Source organism: Cryptomeria japonica, chromosome 9 (genome assembly GCF_030272615.1).
Source record: "Cryptomeria japonica chromosome 9, Sugi_1.0, whole genome shotgun sequence".
Classification (NCBI taxonomy): Eukaryota; Viridiplantae; Streptophyta; class Pinopsida; order Cupressales; family Cupressaceae; genus Cryptomeria; species Cryptomeria japonica.
In genome coordinates, this window is record NC_081413.1 from 421,233,833 (window position 1) to 421,253,683 (window position 19,851).

Consider the following 19,851-nt stretch of genomic DNA (forward strand, 5'->3'; position numbering starts at 1 on the left):
AGGTGGAATTCTCCAGAAGCACAAGACAACTCGGAGACAACGACATGTACAAAATTAGCAAGGATATGAGATCTTAAAAAAGATTTTATCAGGATTTCCTTGACTCGGGATTTGGTATGCTTTGAGATTTTGAATACCACATTTGTAAGTTCTAGAAGTGATGTAAATCTATATGGGGATATCTGTTAGATAGATTTTGATAATTCTAGAGGAAAGAGAGTAGAACCGCCAATATAGAATGGCTCTGTTTGCAGCAGGGATAATGTGCATGAACTGGCAAGAGACTTTGGATCATTAATGTATTGTTATGTTTAATGCACAAGAGGAAATTTATGAGGTGATTTTGGAAATGGTTGATGTTTCCTTGAATATGGAGAGGAATTAGTGTGATAGTTTCATCTATGAAGAAATGTTAGTGCCACTAGTAGATGTATTGGAATTGAAGGAGAGATGTGTGGTGATTCTGGGGGATTTTGTGAATGAAGAATATGGGGATGTGGTGGTGGAATCCCTATGCGAACTATAAAATGGTGTAAAAGAGAGTATCTTGAAGGTATATTTTAATCCATCAAACTATTATTCTTCAGATTCAGAAGAGGATTCTAAAGAGGAAGAGGATCAATCTGAGGTTGAGGAGAATTCCAACATGCAGGATCTAAATGACAATGATGAGGAAAGAGGGGAAAGGGTGTATAGAGCTACGAAGAGGAGACAGAGGAAATTCGTTAAGAGGGCATGGGCGGTTTTCAGAGATGAGGTATTGAATGGTGACCTGACTGAATTTAGATAGCTTAAGAGCATTGAGGATTGGCGGCTATGAGAGACATCTTCTAATAGTCTTTTCAACTTGGGAGAACTATTTTCTCAGCTATTGTACTTCTTGAGGAATGAGTAATGTATTGATGTTTTCTTCTAGGGTTGATATGAGACAATTGAATTTTGAGTTGGGTCTAGTTAGGGATAAGGTAGATTTTAGAGTTGAGTCTTTGGTTGGATGAGTATCTGTAGTTGGTTTTTTTTATTTTGCTATTATTGTAATATGACTGACAAACTATATGTATTTTTTTAGAGTAATATATGTAATATGACTGACAAACTATTATAAGTGCTAACCATAATATGTAGCTAGTATGAAATGTATAATTTTATTTCACTTCCAATGTATTAGATAAAAAAGTGTGCATCAACTAAATCATTTGTTAAAACTACAAAGCTCTATCTAGCCTCACTTGGGATGAATACATGTAGGATCTAATCTCTCTCTCTCTCTCTCTCAACACACACACACACACACACACATATATGTATGTATATGCATACATACACACACATATGTGTACATATATACATACATACACACACACATATGTATACATATATACATACATACATACACACACATATATTGTATTTATATATACATCTGTATATGTATGGGTGTGTGTACATATACATACATAGGAAAGTCTTGAAGCCACTAGAGTGTTGTGTTGAGCCACCTCGAGATCAATCACTTATCTAATCAATTTGCAGGTGAGCAATCACTTAGCTTCATCTTATGTGCATTTCAAATATAATTAGATTTATTTGTTTCCCTTTTGCTAAAACATTATTATAGACCTATGTCAAATCCATGGATTTTTCGCATATACCCAGCTCATAAACTCACCAATTAGGGACAACTCATCTCAACTCACCTATCTAGTAGGTGCGTTCCATCAACTAGGTGCTCTCACTCTCCTAATTTATCAACACCTTTCCTTAATAGGATTCACAAACTCACACATCTACAACCACCCCAAGGATTGATAAACACCATGTACCTCACTTTCATGACTGAACACAAGACCCAATACCTTCACACACCCCTCAATTTCTCACAACACCCGGTTGTCAAACCACATTCAATTGGCTCAAAACACATCCACATTTAGGACAATCATTATGAAACTCAAGACCCTTGCTTGGAAACACATATGGGAATGAAAAGTGCATACCTAGTTTAAATGAGAAGTGCAGACTTGATTATGAAAGTTTATGTCCCTAAGTTATGAAGCTAATAATAATTCAAGACTTCATTAAAAAGGAGACCATGTTCAATCTTTATTGCAAAGTCCAAGTGAAATAGTCATATTATAAAATTTTGAAGTAGTAACAATTGTGAAGATGAAAAAACAATTTAGTTTATTTTATTTGTATTTGAAGATAATTTGCATTTTATTTATATTTGAAGATAATTTACAAATATTGTAACAACTTCTAATGAACAACAATATTATTTAGCTCATTGTGAACATCAACAGTAAACATTAACACCAAAAGTCAACATTAGAAAACCAAGAATCACATTAAAATTAGAAATGTTATGTCATATTAGGGATTCCAACCACAATCTACTTAAGTTGGTGGCTTACAATAACACTAGGAATGTAAACTATTTATCTTACATAAAAAATAGAATGCTTGGCCACATTAAATGTGTGTGGAGATAAAGCCAATTTCAACCTCCATTGATTGGAGGGATAAGTGCAAGTTCATCTCCATCTTTCACAATTGTAGAATCAGAAGTGTACATTTCATTTAAAGCCACCACCATGCAGTCATTTATTGCTTTTAAACTTGGTACTTGCAGTATAAGCTTATTAACCCAGTCCAAAGTATTTTAACCTTCTTCTATATCCAAAACCTTATCAGATACATCGACAAGATCACGAGCCTTGGCAAGGAACAACACTTTCACTTTCATGTTTTTCTTTTGTTCTTGAGTGCATTTGTCTAGTTCCTTGGTGTCTAGTCCTGAATGGAAATGAGATGTGCACATCTGATTTAAATAAGAAGTGCAGACCTGATTATGAAAGTTTATGTCCATTTCAAAGGGCATAAATAATGAAGCATTGCACTCTTTCAAAAGGGTGTTATTTATATTAAGAACTATTATATGGGATCTTATAATTATATGTAAAAATTGAAATTGAAATATCCCCTTTACATGTAATTATAATATCCCATTTACTTATGATTATTGTACAAAGAAAAAGATCTTCTTGTGTTTTGAAATATCCCATTTACATATAATTATAATATCCCATTTACATATGTCTATGAAATTGACATATACCATATATATCCCATATATATTATAAAATGCAAATATGATGAAGCTAAATGATTTCTCAGCTATAAACTGATTTCCTCCTCCTACGCATGTGAATGAAGTTGTCATTCACCACCGTCTCTAACCCTACGAATCTCCTCTCCTACGCGTGCCAATGGTCTTCTTCTTTGCCTTTTGGGAATGATTTTTTTTGAAGTCTTTTGCTTTGCAAAGTAATTTGAAATTGAAATTTACCTATGGGATATTATAATTATATGTAAATGAGATATTTCAATTATATGATTAAACGGGATATTATATGGGTAATTATAATTAAATGGGATATTATATGGGATATTATATTTATATGTAAAAATTAAAATTGACCTATGGGATATTAAACATTTTTATATGAAATTCTAAGTAAACATTGCCAAGGTATGAAATATTATATGGGATATTATATATATCTATATGTAATTATATGTAAAAATCAAAATTGACCTATGGGATATTAAACATTTCTATATCTAATTAGATAATTTGTGATCTGAATAAACATTGCCAAGCTATGTTGAATATATATTTTGCAATATTTGACCAATATAAGCAATGTATGAAAAATGTGGTAACATAGACAAGGCAGTGAACTATCAGAAAAAATGCCTTAAAGAAATGAGGTCTCATGGTGATGGAATGCAATGATAGTGATGGAATGCCATGACAGTCAAATTACTATGGATTGTCATGGTATTCCATCACCATGAGAACACATTTATTTGAGACATTTTTTCAAACAATTCACTTCCTTGTCTATGCAAGGTAGTGAACCATTTGATAAAATGCTTAAGACAAACATGTATTTAGTTGTATGTACCTAATTCTAATAAGTAAATAAGTTACTTTTACCTACCCCTAATTGTGTATTGTGTAGTGTGATGAAATGATTAATTTTTTACAGTCCTAAAGAATACTCTTTACCATTCATTATAGTATTTGTATAAACTATGATGATTGCATATTGTAACAAGAAATAAATCTATTCATGTTGTCTACTATGTAATTTTTAGCATATGTATCATGTGACTTATGTAAATCTGATTATGATTGACCTTCATATAAGATGTAAGCTAACATAAGATAATTGAATTAAATATGCAGGAACCTGAACCCCTTTGATGAGGATCCTACACATTCTACATAAAGGCAAGGAAATGATTCTTCTCATGGATCGATAGGTATAAGTCAATACACCTTATAGAAACCATTTATTATTTGCTTGCTTTCTCTTTACACCCATCTTGGAGTGGTTTAATAATAAGCTAGGTTTTAGCAACAATATTTTGTCAAAACTTTGATTTTTTTCTCACCTAAACCACCTTGACATCCACATGGTATAGCTCATTCCACTTTCTCGACCCTCATATATGATTTAAGTGACAAGGAAGACTATTTTTCTGAGTTTTTGAAACTCCAAAATTACCAGGAAAACAAACTTGCTTAGTTTTTGAAACCTCCACATTAGCAGCAACTCTAGTACAATTATAGGCACTTGAGGCCCCTAGTTGGCCTTATTCGAATTTAAATCTCAACATCAACATTAGGGCCAAATTCTTCATAAACATTACCCTCAATGATGAATTTGGGGAAAAAGCATGAGCCATTCCTATTAATCCATGCAATGGACCTCTGACAACCTGCCCTCAAATCTATTTGTAGCATTTGCAAACAATCAACAAGATATGGTGAACCCTATATTATATCTTCTTGTCGTCTCTCTCCATGGAATCCTAAAATTTATTTCCTCTCACAATAACAATCAACCCTCTCCCAACTCTCTCTCTCATTTGATGGAATGCAAGTACCACCAAATAGGTATTTGTCAGACATGTCTTCCTCAAGTGAGGGAAATTCAGGAAGAGAAGAGGAAAGTGAGACATGTAGTAGGTCTAAAAGAGGGAGATCAACTAGAGGTCAAAATATTAGAAGAAAATTCCATAAATGCATGAATTTTTTTCTTGCTCAAGGGGGCTCATGTTCTTATGATGATGAGAGAATAAGCGACATTGAGGTGCCCTTGAGGTACAAACATCTACAGAAACAATCGGTACCCAAGGAAATTCCTCCAATAAACACTGATTTTTGTGTTAACGGGAGGATATATCGCATAGCACCATCATCATCACATGGTTTGGGCCAATTTTCTATGGATGGCATAAAGGTCTATTACAACAAAGTTGTTTAATTGACGGAGTATGTCGGACCCTATTACAATTACAAAAATTGGATACAGTTGGTTCAATATACATGAAGTATGCATAGGTATGCACTACCATCAAATTATATACAGCTAAAAGATTATGATCAAAGTAAAAGAGTGGCTATGTACATTGATAGAAGGCCAAAAGCAACAGGGAATATTGCAGGTTTTATAAATAGTACATGACCTTGTTCAACTAATAGGCAACCCAATTACATATTCGAGGCACGCGAGGGAAACCTTATATTCGTATGTGCGATAAAATTGATAAGTGGAGGGGAAGAGCTTCTAATCGATTACAATTTGAATCACATAGATACAAACAAAGTTAATATCATGGGGGTGGAATGTACTTATATATACCATTTAAAACAACCTCCAATTAATAATTCCAATATACTATTTTTATATTTAATTTTTGTCATAGTGCGACATTGATCCGACACATAGCACAGATTGGGTTGTAGCTCTGGGCACTTCTACCAAGCAGGTAAACCTCATTGTAATTGTAAAAATTAGATACAAGCAAAATGTTATACTTTTCTTTTCTTTTCTTTAGAGTTTTGGATTAATTTTGATAATGTTACTAATATTATTGTCATAGACGGATGTTTGGGGAAAGGCACTTGATGTAGCTGAGAACATCGATATAGAGGTGGACTCACTATTATGCGATGATGACATTGCATATTCCACAAACCTTGTTGAAATGATAAGAAAGATGCAAAAAAATTTAATAAATAAATTCTTAAATTGTTATTCATAGTCCCTCAAACTGATGAGATACAAGAGAGGGTGAAATAATAGACAGAGAGAGCACAAAACTTGCAAGTAAGTGGTCATGAAATCTTTAATTATAACATAAGTTCATTCATGGTTTATATTTTATACTCTTTTATGTCATGAACTAAAATATGTACGCGTTGTTTTTACAGGATCTTTTGTGACCTCATGAAGCTGATGGCCATGATTAGGGTACTCCAAGTAGTTCAGGTGATGACCATGTCCTATGCATACACCAACTCATATTTTTACATGTTCTTGTCCTTTCGTTAATGTGTTATTGCTCATATATTTAATGTATTGTATATTTAATGTATTAATCTTTAGGTGATGTCCATGTTCCTATGCATACACAGCCTCATCTGACCCCATCATCTGCACCTATATTGCTGACTGCAATGTCTACAACACATAGCATGCAAGCATCAAGTATTGCACCAACCTGTGCAACAAGGCATGTTCTTGGGGATGCAAAGGCCACTAGTGGTGATATTTTAGCAGCATTTCCTAGATCTTCCCATATTACTAGTAGGGAAACATTGTCGGTCACATTTGTGGTGACTGATGATATTGTTCCCATAAAGATAGAGAAGGTTCCAGGTGTTGAGGTTAAATTTGAACTCCAAAGAAATGTCCTAAAACTTGTTAGTCCACCATAAAATATAAAAAAGGAAAGCTACATGAAACTTAACTTCAACCAATGAAGTAACATGAAGTAAATGAAATAAACAAGATTATACCTTTCATGATTTACACCTCATTGTGTCCTAACTCCATTGTTCCTAGTTACAGATGATTTTCTCTTAGACAAGCACTGGTAGCTTCCAAGATAGAATATGAAGAATGGATTGATAGTTAACTGATACTATGATATGCATATAAATATGATTTAAGCTAACATGATATTAAGCTATGATAGGAATTCTTAAATTGCTAATTGCTTCAAACTCAAACTCACGGATACAAGATAAAGACTCCTAGAATGACTATATGATTAGCTATTAGTCTATTAGTTTCAAAATTGCTTAGGAGACCTCTTTTTATAGATTTTTTAGTCCATGAGCTTAGGTGGAAGAGATCAATGGTCATGATTTAATCTTGCAAATTGGATGGCTATGAGCAAGAAGTTGAAGGTTGAAAGAAAGGGGGAAGGAGAAGACAAGTGTCACTCATCTCACCTTGAGTGAGTTGAAGACTTGAGAAGATATAGGATAGTTGGAGAAGATGTAGGAATGAGAGGACAAGTGGACTCAAGTCCTCCTAAGATATAGGGATGTTGGAGAGAATATAGAAGAAGGTTAGGAAATATGTGTACATACACAATATTTCATTTATTTTGGGAGTTGGAGATAAGTGACTAATAAATGGTTTTATTTTATTTTATTTTGTTGAATTAATTTAGCCACATGATGGATGAGTTGGCAAAGAAGAAGTGACATGGAGAATGAAAGGTGAATTATAAAAGAGATTAAATAATTAATAAATTATTTAATTAATGAGACTATAGGATAGTAGATAGAGGAATAATTAAATATTAGATATTTAATTAATTGATTGGAAGAAAATGATATAACAAATTAATTATTAAAATGTTTCAATTAAATTAATTAATAGAAGGACATGTAATGAATTAAATAAATCAATCTTTTCAAATTAACTATTTAATAGAAGAATAATTATTAAATAAATATTAAATATTTATTTAATTGCTCATAGCCAATTTTATGTGTATACATTTTGCCCCTCTTTGAAATGATGTTGAGACAACATTGTTTCAAAGATTAAATCAATTCTTGATAATGCGCTTGATGGAGATAAAAATCCTGATTGTGTGCCCCCTTGGGAAATTGATCGTGAAATTATTGAAAAATTTGGATTGAACGATTGATCTCACGATAATTGATGGAAAGATCCCTCAATTAAATTCATGTTTTAGAAAAAATAAATAAAATTGCCCCACTCCAAAAAAACATTAATTACCCCTTCAAAAGGTAAATATAAAATTAACCTAAGTTAATTTTATTCTCATTTGCATTCTTGTCAGCGTTTGGAGTGAAAAGATATTGGTGTGCTGAGCTGACAAAATGGTTATCCCATTCGAGAATCATCAATTTGAGTGCGTGTAATGTTTCCAAAGACCTCTTGAGTATGGCCCACTAGTGAGTAACTTATCTCGAGCTTGTATGTAACTTTCCATACAAATTTACATGATTTTCGACATGTTTTAGGGTAGTTTAAAAGAATTCAAGTTTTGGCATTGTGATTTAGCATATTTGCTTCGTATGTTAGTGCCTTTGCATCATATGTTCTCACATTTAATAGTTTAGCACTTCTATTGTGTATGTTATCACTTCTGATTATAATGTTCACACATTTGATAGTTTAGCACTTTTTCTTTGTTTGTTAGCAAATTTATCAAAAAGGTTAGTGCATTCAAGAGTTTTATCACTTTTGCTTCATGTGTTAGTGCTTATGTCAAAAAGTTTGGCGCATTTGGTAAAAAAAATAATTTATTAGATTTTGACTATGTTAAAATTCATTTAGATGATTTGATTTTATATTCTTATGCACGAATGTGATAGATAGGTATGTTGATTGATGTCTGATTGATAGAGAATTTGATAAATTTGATTGATAGGATAAATGATTGATTGATTTGATTGATAGATAGCTCTAAGAGGTCGATTCGGTCTCTGATGAAGAGTGTGATAGAGTTTGTTTGAACTCACTGATTGATAGAAAACCATGATTGATGATTTTAGGTTTGTTTTGATAGCCCAATTTTCTTGGTAGAAAAGATTTGATCGATTGTTGATGTGATTGATCATTTGATTGATAGATTGATAGATTAGTGATATCTTAGATTTGATAGATAGATGTTTAATACAGATCAAATTCTATTTTTAAACAAGAGAAGCTCTATATTCTCCAGTGGCGGGAGAAATTCTCGGCCATGCGCCATCTAGTGCCAAAGTTGACACAGGATGAGATTAGACATATAGATGCATGTGGGTTATGTCATCTATTGTATATGCCTGTTATCACACATATCAGGGCTCTATTGACTATATTATATGAGAGATATCATAGTGAGCACAATAATTTTCACCTTCCCATTGGTGAAATTAGTGTTACACTCAAGGATGTCTATAGGATCTTGCACTTGCACATCCCTGTTATTGGTGAGCTAGTCCAGTATGACTATCAGGATCTTGGAGGGATAGAGGCTTGTAGAGCCATGTTTGGTGATGAGAGAATTAATAGAAGAGAGATTTGATGGGAGGATATGATTATGTATTACGAGACTCTCCCAGTCATTCTTGTAGGGAGGGTTGGGAGATTAGGAGGAGTACTTCCTCCAGCAGGCAGGGATACATGATAGATTGGTCGGGATGTTGGCATTATACACTCTTATGATAATAGTTGATGTTGTCATTGATGGCAACCAACTGGCAATCATCTGTCAACCCACCAACAGTTACTGACACCGACAATAGACTTCTACATTCACCGGCAAGCACTTCCCCGACAATGGCAATAATGGATACCGACACTCAAGCTGACACGGAATAAAATTTTGTTTATTGTTTTCTTTTGGAAAATCCAACATGGCATATTGTAAAAGACTCATATATATCTATGAGATCTTATAGGTCATTTTTAATATGTGAGTATGTAGTATACAAGAAAATATGATACGTGATAGTTGATATTTTTGTATAAGGTGATATAGTTGATAGTGAAGGTTTTGGTAATGGACTGAGCTCAAACCGGTACTGAACCTGGCATAGTTGATGCTGATCTGAAACAGTACATTGTATTGGATTTTTATAATCCATGTTGTAATTCAGTGAGACTTTTGTTTTGTGATTGAGCAGTGAGCTCTAGGCTGCTAGCCTTCCTGCATGTGCAGGCCCCTCGTTGTAAGTAATATTTATTCATTGGCCAGTGAGTGAATATTGTGGGTCACAAATCCCACCGAGGTTTTTCCCACACTGGGTTTCCTCATTGAATATCTTGTGTTATGGTGTGTTTTCTATAGTGTCTCTATTATTCCTGTTTACTATATTAATTCTTATTTACCGATACACTGTTTTGGGATGCAAAGTTCTTAATAAGGTTAAATCTTCTGCTAATTGGTTAGACACTGATTCACCCCCCCCCCCCTCTTAGTGTCTTTGGGATTGTCATTGATTCTAACAATTGGTATCAGAGCCTAGTCCTCTATTTTCAAAAGCCTAATAGCTTGAGGAAGATTCTGACACTGGTATAGATGGAGAACATAAGGAAACAATTAGAAGGAGCTCTTGTAGATTATGAAGCTGAAAAAGTGAAGAACATCAAATTGGAGGAAGAACTTAAAACTGCTCAAGAATTTCTTTTGGCACTTCAAAATAATCTGGTTATTGCAAAGAACAAAAGAAAAGAACTTCATATGCAGATGCAGAATGAGGATGATGAAAAAGAAACTCTTAGAGAACTTGAAAACAAGTTGAGACAAGAAAAAATACTATGAAGAATGAAATCCAAGATATGATGAGGTTTTTTAAAGACATTGAAGATAGAAAGAAAAATGAAGATGACTTGACTAGGGGACTCAATGATGCTGGAAATAAAAATCTAAGACTTAGTCATGAAAATGATATGTTGAAGATAGATTTGATTCACATGCAACATGATAAAACTGAGCTTATGAGACAAAGGGGAATTTTGGAAAATGAGTTGGCTACTGCAAATCAACACAAAGAGAAATTCAAGAAAAGTTCAGAGGAACTTGATAACATGCTGAAAAGTTAGAAACCTAATGGAGATACAAATGGACTTGGATTTGAAGTTGGAGAAAGTTCTAGTACTGCAAACAATCTAGATCAAAACAAACTGGTAAGACAACCTAATGCTTACAAGTTTAATGGAAAATGTTTTAATTGCAACAAATATGGTCATAAAGAAAATCAAAGTAGATTTAGAAACAATCAGAATATTAATTCACCCACCAGTCAATGTTCCAAATGCAACAAAGTTGGTCATAATTCAGAAAACTGCAGAATGAATGTGAAATGTTATGTTTGTGGAAGATAAGGACACTTATCTAATCAATGCAGAACACAAACCGGCATAGGATATGGAAAATCTATTTAGAGGAATAATGTGACTTGTTATTCTTGTAACAAAATTGGACATATTGCAAAATTTTGTAGAAGCAAGACTTCACTGACAAATAATAAAGGATCCAGTTTGAAAGGCAAAGAAAAGGTAGATGAGGTAAAGCAAAAATTTTCAAAACAATGGATTAGGAAGAGAGATCAGAATGTTGATGAGACTATCTCTATACCGGTAGAACAGAGTAACCCTCCACCAGCAGGAGAATCTTCATCCAACTGAGAAGTAACCCTTTGGGGGTATTGCAACAAATTGAATATTATGCAGATTACCCTCAGTCGATGGTAAGAAGATAGATTTCTTCTTTACTCACAGATGTGTTAAGTTTTCACTTAACCGATGAGCATTTAATGCAGTTGGTAAGAGAAAAGTCATTATAAATCATCATATTTCCCTCATTTTTGATTCACTGAGCATTCAAATTAGCAGAGAGGGCAAAAAAGAGTAAAGGCATTCAAGGCGAAGGTGTGAAGTGATCTTTTCAAGCATTCAAAATACTTTAAGGTAGCTAAATGTATTTTTTCAGTGGCTTCTTCTTCTGCTCCCGATTTTATTGTGAACCCTACTATTGTGGAAAACGTAAAACACCCTAGGCCCATGTTTAAAATATTTCCTAAAGTAGCTAAGCAATATGATTACATAGGAGCATTTTTTTAAATTCCTAAAGGTGTAGCTTATGTTGAAGACCCTAGGATGTATATACATTGCAATATAGAAGAACTAGGTTCTAAAGATTTGATGAAAATGTTTACCAATGTAATTTGTGATGAACATGGCATGTTTAAACCCTAGCACAAGATTGTAGAAACTCTAGGTTTTGTGGAAATACTGAACATTCCCCAATTTTTGGAAGAAGTAGTGAGAATTGTCCTAAGTAGAGCACATGGAGAATTTCTATGGTTGAATTTTGTCTGCAAAATAACCCGGCAAGCAATTAGGGTAGTAACTGGTTTACCCTCAATCGACAGCAGACCTAATAAAACAAAGAAAGTTCCTAACAACAAAGTAATGACCCTAACTGGAGCAACATCTGACAGTAGATCATTAAGAGTGAATGATATCAAAGACATTAATGTGAGATTCATAAGTATGGTCCTAGGTTACAAGACTACACATGCAAACAAGCTTAATTCAATTTCTAGTCTTTGAATTAACAATGCTTATAAAATGGTTAACAACAATGCAATAATAGATGTGTGTGAATGGCTGAAAGATGAACTCATAGATAATTTGAAAAAGATTAAAGGAGATAAGAAAGGGACATTTTGCTTTGGTAATCTTTTAGTATGCTTAATGTTGTATTTCACTAAGGAGATCCCTGATATAGGACCGAAAGACTTTGGATATGACATACTGGTAGGAAAGCAATTACAAGAAGCTTTTACCAGCATGGGAACTACAAAGGACAACAACATAACTGAATACTGTAAAGCTTTTCAAGCTAAAATGAAAACTAGAGAAAGACTATCACAGAGTGTAGTGGACAAATATGACAAAGAAATTTGTTTTGTCATCAAGAAGGATGAGACATGGATGGAATCTATACTCCCTAGGACTGTATGGGTGATTGAAATGGGATATGAGGTATATCTCAACATTATTGAGACTTATGCAAAATCTTTGTTAGATGCACCAAGAGAACCAACAAAACAAGTTTTTGGTAGTGCTAAAACTATTGAAAGTAATGTGAAAATATTAAAGCAAAGGAAGAAAAGAGAAAAATATATTAGGCATGAATCAAAGAAGGTACAGGAAATCAAAGAAAATGTAATGAACATCAGTGGGATATCAGCTAGTGAGCTGGAAGGACTACAACCGAAGGCACACATTTCATCGGTTGGCACATCTTCTGACAGTGAGAAACCAATAGAGTTCAAGACAATTGAGAGGAAGAGAAAACCTTCATCGGTACCCTCTCCTTCACCCAAGAGAACAAGGACTTTAAGGAAGAAACAATAGGCAATAAGGGGACCACCAAAGAAATTAACACCAAAGAAGAAACATCAACCTATTGCCCCTTCTTTAAATGATTTACTAAATGAAATAAATGATGATGGAAATTTGGCCAATGTACACCAACTGTATAACACATTCAATGATTCAGACAAGGAAAGCAGTGAGAACAGTATAAATTTACATCTGGATATATACAAAAAGGTATTAATTGAAGTAGTGGATGACTTACCCAATGATCTGTATAGGAGATTGGAGGCAAAAAGGATTGCAGTGATGGAATTGGATAAGAAACTAAAAGTTGAAAAAATTCTAGCTGTACATCTGGTAAACTCAAAAGAGGAAATTGATGAACTAATCTCAGAGGTTAACCAATCTATTTTTGCTAGTGGTCACCGACAAGTAAGTTTAATGGCAGGTAGAGTAAAAGAGATTGCAGATGAAACTGTTGATAACTAGGATATATTATTTGTGGATAAGGAAAAACAAGAGGAAATGAACCAACCAAAGAAAATATTCAAAGTGTATCAGAAGGATAAGGACAAGGGGAAAGGTAAAGTTGGTGGTATTCCAAACATCAAGATCACTGACAATTTACTGCCACCTTTGGATATTGCACTGGTACATACTAATGATCCACTGGTTATTGACACCGAAGGTGTCACATATGATGACACTAATATTGAATATGAGATACTACTCACCATGAATTTGGACACTCAGAAAGTGAATATTGTTGTGGAAAAGGACAATGCAGAGGTTAAGGATGATAATGTTGACTGTGCAAACATGGCTAAGAAACCAGTAGAGACTATTGAGGTTAAGATCCCAACCCAAATAGAGAAATAATTATAAAAAAAGAAACCATTAGATACTGGGAAGAATATTGAAGGTATAGATGCTGGCACAGGGCCATTGGAGACTAAGATATTGATAGTTGAGCATATAGAGAAACCTACTGAGGTAGAGGTACATACTATGGTAGAGAAACCGGCAATCACTATGACATCAAAGCAATATGAGAAACCCTTGCTAGTTGAGATGCAAACATAGAATGATCCACCGAAGGTAAACATAAGACAAATGGCTGCAATTGATAGAAGCACAAAGGTAATAAAGGCAACTGGTTAGACATATGGCACATCATCAAGTGAATTCAGACCTACTAATGTAACATAGGTAGTCTTGGATTCAATAAAAAATATAATGAATTGAAATGCTTTGGCCTACAAATAAATTGATGACACCATAAGAATTCTTAAATTGATTGCATCTAAATGTAACATAGATCATGTTAAGGATTCTTTAGGTAAATTTGACACATTGTCCAAATTTATTGCTGACAATGTAATAATGGTTGATAAAGTGAATGAGGATACAATAAAGGATAGAGTTGAAAAGGTTAAGAACAAATTCTTTGATGACACCATAAAGAAGTGCACATAATACATGAATACATTATTATCGACACTGAACTCGATCTACAATTTTGGAATACAAAGAGTTATACAAAGAAACATGCAAACCACACATCCTGACAAAGGATATAGACAAGGAAATCAGTAAAATGCAGAAAGAAATTGAAGACATAGCTGATAACATAATTGGCTCATCCGACCACATATCATTTTTTGAGCAAGAAATGATAGGCTTTGAAGAAAAACTAGAGAAACTTGAGAAAGAAAAGGCAAGGATTAAGTCTAATGCCAGAGAACTGAAAAATAAACTTGGTCCAAAACTGGAAAATCTTATATCTCTGAGAATGGAAATATCCAAGGCATTAATTCAAGTAGAATGATCACTAGAAGAGAACATGCATCATCTCACCAACACGATCCAACAGACCGAGGCAACCTTAAATGACAACAAAAGGTTTATGTAGAGTCTTAATTTGGTTTTAGCAGATATCTTTCAGATTGTAACCAACTAGTTACAGACCTTGAGGTGAAATTTTTGCACTCGTTTGAAATTTTTTTACCACCTTTGTCATTGATGTCAAAGGGGGATTAGAGGAGAGAAAAATAATTATTCAAAGGAGATAATTTTCTCAGGCAGAGCACATCTTTTTGGAAAATTTTTGGACTTCAGGTTTTGGAACAGTTTTGGGATTTTTCTCATGAGTGTTGCCATCAATGCCAAAGGGGGAGATTGTTGGCATTCTACACTCTTATGAGAATAGTTAATGTTGTCATTGATGGCAACCAACTGACAATCATCTATCAACCCACCGGCAGTTACCGACACCGACAATAGACTTCTACATTCATCGGCAAGCACTTCACTGGCAGTGGCAATAATGGATACCGACACTCAAGCCGACATGGAATAAACTTTTGTTTATTGTTTTATCTTTTGTAAAAGCTGACATGGCATATTTTAAAAGACTCATATATATCTATGAGATCTTATATGTCATTTTTAATATGTGAGTATGTAGTATATGAGAAAAGATGATACATGATAGTTGATATTTTTGTATAAGGTGATATAGTTGACAATGAAGGTTTTGGTAATGTACTGAGCTTAAACCAATATTGAACCTGGCATAGTTGATGTTGATCTAAAGCAGTACATTGTATTGAATTTTGATAATCCATTTTGTAAGTCAGTGAGACTTTTGTTTTGTGATTGAGCAGTGAGCTCTAGGCTGCTAGCCTTCCTGCATGTGCATGTCCCTCATTGAAAGTAATATTTATTCATTGGCCAGTGAGTGAATATTGTGGGTCACAAATCCCACCGATGTTTTTCCCACACCAGGTTTCCTCATTAAATATCTTATGTTATGGTGTGTTTTCTATGTTGTCTCTATTGTTCCTATTTACTGTATTAATTCTTATTTATTGGTACACTATTTTGGGATGCAAAGTTCTTAATAAGGTTAAATCTTCTGCTAACCGGTTAGACACTTCTTCACCCCCCCTCTCAGTGTCTTTGGGACTATCATTGATTCTAACATGAGATACCAATAGAGGAGAGATGAGGGAAGTGAGAGGATTACCCTCTCCAAGATTAGGAAGGAGCACATGATTGGACAAAGGTCGAGGTAGAGGTATTGATTTTGGTTAGATTCATCCAGATCCATGGGTTATTGTAGCTTAGGGTGGTTGGGATGAGGGAGAGGGGGACTCATAGGATCATGTTCCCCTCATTAGGCGATGAATCTTGAGTTCTACCTGAGTGGAGGTTCCAACACGTGGAGAGGTAGGTGGGGTTGAGGACATACAAGATGTTCCTCAGTAGGATGTTCCACAGCAAGAGATCTTGGATGATCTCAGAGCACAGATAGAGCAGCTCAGGGCATAGGTCCAGACACTCATGACTGAGAGAGACAGAGTTGTGAGGAGATAGAAAGACACCCAAGATTTTCTTGATCATATTCAATAGGTTGGATCTGGTACTCTCTCAACTTATACTATCAGATAACTATATCGGGTTGGGAAGGAGATATCATACTAGCGTCGATGATATGAGGATTTAGTGTCAGAGAGCCAAAGATTAGGGAGTTATCAAACTACTCCTGTTTCCGACAGGATGGATACCAACAACGGTGGGGTTATTGGACCTCCTCAAAGTAGTCAGGATAGAGGTGCACAATCATCTGGGGGATCATCTCGTCCACAACCATAGAGATGGAAAGAGTCAGGTGGTAGCGACACTGACAAACCTTGATTTGTAGACTTGATTTATATTAATGGGGTAGTGTATTTTATTATATATATGTGCAGTGATGGATGATGTTATGATGATCTTTTCTTTCCTTTATTTTCATGATAATGATGTTCTATATGATGCAATGATGATGAAATGAAAATGCATTTGATTTTTGATTTTGATGATCATGGATGAAAATAAAATTAATTCTATAATGCTTTTACTTAAATGATGCAAATGCAATGATCTATATGAGAATGCTTCTAATGATTACTTATGCAAATGAATGTTGATTTTTTGTTTTTTTTACTCTTAATGTTTATGCATATAATGATTTCAAATGCAAACGATCTATATGAAATGTATTTTATTTTTAAGTTTGATAATTTAAATAAAAAATAATGATTATGAATGCTATGCTTGAGCATACTTATATGATGGATGCTTATATGATGATGCATGTGCTTATAATGAAATGCTTAGAATGATAAATGAATCTAAGTGCAAAGATGCAACTAACTAACCTTAATGGATAAAAAAGAACTACAATCATAATCATCCTAATGCAAATAATGATGATGATATACATGATGATTAATGAAATGCAAACTAATGCAATGATTGAATGAAACTAAATGAAATGAATGATAATAATTGTTGGTGTAAATAATTATTCATCATGGATATTATTACACCTTACTTAAGTTTACTTAAGAAATGCATTTCATAGTAGTTTGAGTATGAGACACTTGGGTGTTTGTGCCACATTGGGATTGTGTATGTAGGAGAAATTCCACCTTTTATGGTGTTGATCTTGTTACTACTTTATCATATCCACTTATTGTGGAGTGATAATTCCACCTTCGGTGGGTGATCCACCTCATGTGGAATATTTTATTGTTTCTCCTACCTACCACACCTATTTCATACCTACCCTTGTTTCTTATTGAGCCACATGTCATGTTTGTGTGCTCACATATCCATATAGCCTTGCCTATATATGCAAGCTCATCTTCATTGTATTGAACAACTATTGATCTTTTGATAATCTATCTATTGATGAGAATATAGTTTATTCTTGTCCTATATTTTGCCCCTCTATTTTGTACATTTCATTGAGATCTTGATCTTGGTGAAATCTCACATGGTATCAGAGCCATTAGAGCATCATTGATTTGTCTTTGAGAGGTATTATTACAACGTCAAGCGACAAATCTAAGGAGCGGTATCTTTTGGAGGCATCCTAGACTAGATCTGACCTCATCATTGCATTTGGGTGGCCGTTTCCATGAATTTTGAGTATAAATTCGGCCTATTTTGGTGAAAGTCAAAATTTGGGCTTGGAGGAAACATTTTGCCCAATTTGGGCTATACGGTATGGATTTTGATTTTTTTTTTTTTTAAGTTTTTTCTACAAAAAATAAAATAAAATATTTCATTATGCGCAGAAAAAAAAAAATCGAAAAGTTTTTTTTGAAAAAAAAAAAATTAAAAAAAAACAAATATTGGGGAGGGTCCCATGATCACCCTGTTGGCTTTTTTGATGATTATGTTGTGATTTTCATTGATGGTCACACACTTTCTGTGAGATCACTTTTTATATGTATGAGTTAAAGCTCAACCGGTATTGGTTCCAACTGGTATGATGTATTATAATCTTTAGACTATCGGTGTTTTGCAGAAAGTATTTATCAGTTTGAAGCGGTATGAGGACCCCAAGTGGTTCAAGGATCTCAAGTGGTACGAAGGAACGAAGCAGCACAACTCATATTTCCCAATCTTCATTTTGTCAAACCGACAATCAGTATTTTGCTTAAACTGGTATTGTATGAACCGGTAATACTCTGTGATGAGTTTCCATCCACCAATTGTTTCACGGTGCCAACACTCTGGTGGTGCTTTTGCGTCATGTTACCAAATATGTCTAGATACACTGAACCTAGGTACTTGCAATGTAATCCTATTGGACCAACATGAAATCAGTTTCCTTTTTAAGGACATCATGTCTAGGGTTTTAGGTGTTAAAGTTTTTAATATTGCACGAGTTTTGTATGAGCGATCATAGGAGTGAAGAGGAAGTCTGTGTGAAGTAACAGAGTGTGAAGTGTCTAAAGACTAAAGTAATGCAAAATGCATTAACAATGAGCTTTCATGGATCTAACCAAGCATATTGTGCTAGTATCTAGATCACTCACTTGTTGATTACTTACATCTTCGACAAGACTTAAGACCCTTAACCGGGTAGGCTTGGCAAAGCCTTTGTAAATCCTCTAACAAGGTGGTTCACATCCGTGAACCACCTCACAAGGTAGTCTTTAATTGGACTTATCTCCTAACAGAGATTGAGATTCCTAACAAGATCTATTCTGGTAAAGAACATTGTATGATTTTAATTGGTTTGACCTTAACCGGTCTGGTTTCTATTCTGCAGATAGTAACTTGTGAGCTTCATTTCACCGTGGTTTTTCCCATTTGGGTTTCCATGTCAAATATCTTGTGTTATGGTGTTATTGCTTCTATGGGTGAATGCCTTATTTTCTATTTGGTTTGTATGTGTATTAACCAGTTTGTTTGTTAAAATGTTTTACCAGTTTACTACTAGAATGTTTAAGTGTTTAAGTCCAGTAAATTTTGGTATACTAATTCACCCCCCCTCTTAGTATTTATCAATTGGTATCAGAGCCAGCCTTTCTATAAGTCTAACCACTTGGAAAGAGATATGGGGGAACACACTATGAGGGAACTTACTCATTGACTCACTCAGTCTGAGCAAGCCTATGATGAACTTATGATCAAATATAAGGCCTCTCAGGCAAAAAGAAGAGAGCATGCTGAAAAACTGATGGAGCTATCTGAAAATAGTTCTTCTAATGAAGTGGACATGGAAACCCTAATTCAAGAAGTAGAAAAGTTGAATGAATCCAATTCCAACCTGAGAAAAGAGTTGGAA